We start from the raw sequence: 5,411 nt of genomic DNA on the forward strand, positions 1-5,411 counted from the left end.
CCCTCTACTAAGCACGGTGTTCTTCTCCAGAGACTGGTCCTTCTTGATAACAAGTCCAAAGTACCTGAGACAAAGTCTCACCATCCTAGATCCTAAGGAGCATTCGCGTTGTACTTCCTCCAAGACAAATTTGTTCCTTCTTCTGGCAGTCCATGGTATAGTCAATATTCTTCACCAACACCGTAATTGAAAGGCATCAATTCTTCCTCGATCTTCCTTATTCATTGCCCAGCTTTTGCATGCATAGCAGGTGATTAAAAACACCTTGGGTCAGGCACACCTTAATCATCAAATTGACGTATTTGGTTTTTAATGCTTCAAAGAGGTGTTTTACAGCAGATTTGTCCAATGCAATACGTCATTTGATTTCTTGACTGCTGTTTTTGTGGATATTGATCATGGATCCAAGTAAAATGAAATCCTTGACAACTTCAGTCTTTTTTTTGTTTATCATGATATTGCTTATTGGCCCACTTGTGAGGATTTTTGTTTTCTTTATGTTGAATCGTAATCCATACTGAAGACTGTAGTCTTTGATCTTCATCAATAAATGCTTCAAGTCCGCTTCACCTTCAACAAGCAAGGTTGTGTCATCTGCATAACGCAGGTTGTTAATGAGCCTTCCTCCAATCCTGATGTTGCATTCTTCTTCATATTATCCAGCTCTCACATTATTTGCTCAGCATACATATTGAATAAGTATGGTGAAAGAATACAACCCTGACACACAACTTTCTTAACTTTCAGCCATGCAGTATCTACTTGTTCTGTTCGAACAACTACTTCTTTGTCTATGTACAGATTCTGCATGAGCACAATTAAATATTCTGGAATTCCCATTTTTCCAAATGTTCATAATTTGTTATGATCCACACAGTCTAATGCCTTTGCATAGTCAATAAAACACAGGTAAACATCTTTCTTGTATTCTCTGCTTTCAGACAAGATTCATCTGACGTCAGCAATGATATCCCTGGTTCCATGTCCTCTTCTGAATCTGACTTGAATTTCTGGTAGTTTCCTGTTGATGTACTGCTACAACTGATTTTTAATTATCTTTAGCATAATTTTACTTGTGTGTGATATTAATGATACTTTTTGATAAATTCAAATCCCATTGGATCATCTTTCTTTGGAATGGGCACAGATATGGATCTTTTCCAGTCATTTGGCCAGACAGCTGTCTTCTAAATTTCTTCACATAGATGAGTGAGCCCTTCCAGTGTTGCATCCATTTGCTGAAACATCTCAATTGGTATTCCGTCAATTCCTGGAGCATTGTTTTTTGAGAACACCTTCAGTGAAGCTTGAGCTTCTTGCTTCAATACCATGGGTTCTTGAGCCTCCTAAAATGGTTGAATGTCGACAAATACTTTTTGCTACAGTGACTCTGTGTATTCCTTCCACCTTCTTTTGATGCTTACTGTATCATTCAACAGTTCTTTCAGCTTGAGAATTGTCAAGCATGTTCTTCCCTTTTGGTTTTCTAACTCAAAGTCTGTGCACATTTCACTACAATTCTTCACATCTTCTTGAAGTGCTCTTTGAAATCTTCTACTCAGCTCTTTTACTTAATCATTTCTTCTGTTTGCTTTAGCTATTCTATGTTAAAGAGCAAGTTTCATGGTCTCTTCTGACATCCATGGTCTTTTCTTTCTCTTTAATGACCTTTTGCTGTCCTCATGTATGATGTCCATGATGTCATCCCACAACTCATCTAGTCTTTGGTCACCAGCGTTCAATGCATCAAATCTATTCTTGAAATTATCTCTAAATACAGGTGGGATATACTCAAGGTCATACTTTAGCTCTCGTGGACTTGTTTTAATTATCTTCAGCTTCAACTTGAACTTGCTTATGAGCAATTGACAGTCTTTACCTCAGTTGGCCCCTGACCCTGTTCTGACTGATGATATTGAGCTTCCCCATCATCTCTTTCCACAGATGTAGTCGATTTGATGCCTATGTATTCCATCTGGTGAGGTCATGTGCATCATCACCATTTATGTTGTTGAAAAAAGGTATTTCCAGTGAATAAGTTGTTGGTCTTGCAAAATTTATCATGTGATCTCTCACATTGTTTCTATAACCAAGGCCATATTTTCCACCTACTGATCCTTATTTGGAGCCCGGGCATCACAGTGGTTAAATGCTCAGCTGCTAACTATAAGGTTGTCAGTTCAAACCCATCAGCCATTCTGCAAGAGAAAGATGTGGCAGTCTGTTCCAGTAAAGATTTACAGCCTAGAAAACCCTATGGGGCAGTTCTACTCTGTCCTATACAGTCACTGCCAGTCAGAACCGATTTGGCAGTCACAGGTTTGGTTTCTTTGTTTCAAACTTTCCCATTCCAGTGACCACCAAACCAAACCAAACCCATTGCTGTTGAGTTGATTCCAACTCATAGCGACCCTATAGGTTCCAATGACCAGTAATTATCACTGCATCTTGATTGCATGTTTGATCAATTTCAGACTGCAGAAATTGGTAAAAATCTTCAATTTCTTCATCTTTGGCATTAGTGGTTGGTGCATAAATTTGAATAATAGTCGTATTAACTGGTCTTCCTTGTAGGCGTATGGATATCATCCTATCACTGACAGCATTGCACTTCAGGATAGATATTGAAATGTTCTTTTGGACAATGAATGCCACACCATTCTTCTTCAATTTCTCATTCCCGGTGTAGAACACCATATGATTTTCCAATTCAAGATGGCCACTATCTGTCCATTTCAGCTCACTAATGCCTATGATATCAATCTTCAAGTGTTCCATTTCATTTGTGACAACTTCCAATTTTCCTTGATTCATTCTTTGTAGATTCTACATTCCAATTATTAATGGATGTTTGCAGAATTTTTTTCTCATTTTGAGTTGAGCCACATCAGCAAATGAAGACCCTGAAAGCTTTACTCATCCATGTCATTCGGATCTACTCTACTTTGAGCAGGCAGCTCTTCCCCAGTCATATTTTGAGAGTACCTTCCAACCTGAGGGGCTCATCTTCCTGCACTATATCAGACGATGTTCCTCTGTTACCCATAAGGTTTTCACTGGCCAATTTTTTCAGAAGTAGGTCACCAGGTCCTTTTTCCCAGTCTGTCTTACTCTGGAAGCTCTGCCAAAACCTGTCCACCATGGATGACCCTGCTGGTATTTGAAACACTGGTGATATAGCTTCCAGCATCACAGTAACATGCAAGCCACCACAGTACTACAGACAGACAAGTGGTGGACTCTAGCAATATTATTCTGGCAATAATGAGACAATATATAAAAACCAGATACTGTGGTTATTATTTAATAAAAAGTGTGTAGCTGTTACTGCTACTGCCAGTGGTGCTACTGCTGTGACTATTATCATTTTCATGTTTAAAGAGGGAAATAAAAGAGGCAGAAAGGGATATAAAGAAACACACCCATGAAAAACTCCTTCGCCACTATACTTATTTCCTAGGTCAGCCTTTATGTAGTTAAAGCACCAAAGGCATCAGTTGTGGAGAGCATTTCTATTTGTCTCTAAACTGTAGAATTTGAATTATATTTTTTTCACAATAGTCTAAATTTCAAACACACCCTACATGGGTGAAAATACGCAAGACCTAAAAGTTTTCAAAGAGAACTTGAAAGTTCTTAAAATCAAATTATTCTTCCTCTGAGGGTATTGGTCACCACTGTTTCTAGAACTCCCCATACCATGGAAAAAGCAGCTCTATTTCTATCTAGTCTCTGAACGACAGCAGAAATAGTTCCAGGGTTGCAGTCTCTGCTCCCACATTCAAAACTGTGATAGTCTTACTCAAATATTAACAAGGCCCTTTAGGAGTGGTAGGTGTCACTCTCCCCACAAAGTCCAGAAGATTTAAATGATATTTTTTACTTATTTTATTTGGCCTGTTTCTCATGGATTTTACATATATACATATATATAAAGTAAATTTTTTGAAACTAAGATTTATTCAGTAAGGTCTCTTGTACATGAAAGCAGTATTTAAATGGGAAATATATTTAAATGGAAATACTATTTTCTTGTACATGAGGGCTTACTGAATTACTCTTAGTTAAGCTAGGGTCTACCCTAATAAACTTCTAAAATAGTTACTGGTATGAGTTTTAAATAACATTCTTCACCCAAGTTGCAAAAAATTGGTTAGATGTTAACAATCAAATGGTAAAGGTTTTAATAAAAGTAATTCTGATCATGTAAAGAAATACAGGCACCTCAGTTTTTACATGTGTCTTTTTTTTTTTCTACTTCCTATACCTCTTCAAATAAAACCGATAGTAATTCCTGAACACCTACTGTGAGTATCTTCCTTGTCTGCTTAACTCATCTTATCTATCTCCCATGATTTAGATGGTGCTCAACATTCTACAGGATATTTACCTGGAAGACCCTAGACCAACAAATCAACTGCTTTGTCCTTTGATATCTTTATCTATAAGCAGTGCATAACACTCTCTCTCAACCGGATGTTGTAATTATCATACAAGAGAACATGTAAAAGGCTCTGACACTGTGTTTTACTTAATGGATTTACATATGTTTCTTATTCCTGGACATTCAATATTCTTGAACACTGAATTGCATAGTTCTTTATAGTTTACAAAAAAAAATATGATTCAATTTAATTTCATAACAATACTTGCTGTCAAGTGATATTATTTCTATTTTTAAAATAAGGAAATTGTGACTAAGGCAAGGTAAGAAAATTTCAAGTGTCACACAGCTCTCACATGGAAGAGCCAAGATTCCCCCTCCAATCTTCTGATCCGAAGTTACACAACACAGCTGACCCCTGTCCATTTGTATGCATTGATATTCTTAATCCTAAAATTTGATGCTTTTCCTACTTCACAGTTTATTTTATTTATAATGTTTAAACCCGGATATTCTCTTACTATTTAATGAGTATAGATCTTTTATCCCCTACTAAGCTAATGGAATCTACTCCTAACTCTTGAACTGGGACGTTGAATTAAATTAATTTAATATTTAATAATTTAATAAGCTTTAATTTAAGAGACATAAAACTCATGGTCTATTTCTTTCAAATTGGTTATTAAAAATGTAATCAATAGTATTTCTTGCCTTTAGCTGTTCCATACTAAAGCAGAAATGTGGGGCTATAGGACAGTACATTAAGAAGTTCTTGTAGATGCCACTCTTTCTATACCAGGCAAAGGGCAATTTGGTGCAGGAGAGGGAAAATGTGCTCTGTGACTCTGGGACCCTCTCTCTGCCCAATTCAAATCAGAAAGAAAATATGAAATATATATATATATATAACCAGAAAAAACCAAACCCCATTGCCGTCGAGTCGATTCCAACTCATATAAACCTTTAATTCTGACAGTCGTAATTGAGCATTTACAAAATAGTTTCTCCTCTAACAAACTGACTGACC

Source organism: Trichechus manatus, unplaced genomic scaffold, assembly GCF_000243295.1.
Source record: "Trichechus manatus latirostris isolate Lorelei unplaced genomic scaffold, TriManLat1.0 scaffold00232, whole genome shotgun sequence".
Lineage (NCBI taxonomy): Eukaryota > Metazoa > Chordata > Mammalia > Sirenia > Trichechidae > Trichechus > Trichechus manatus.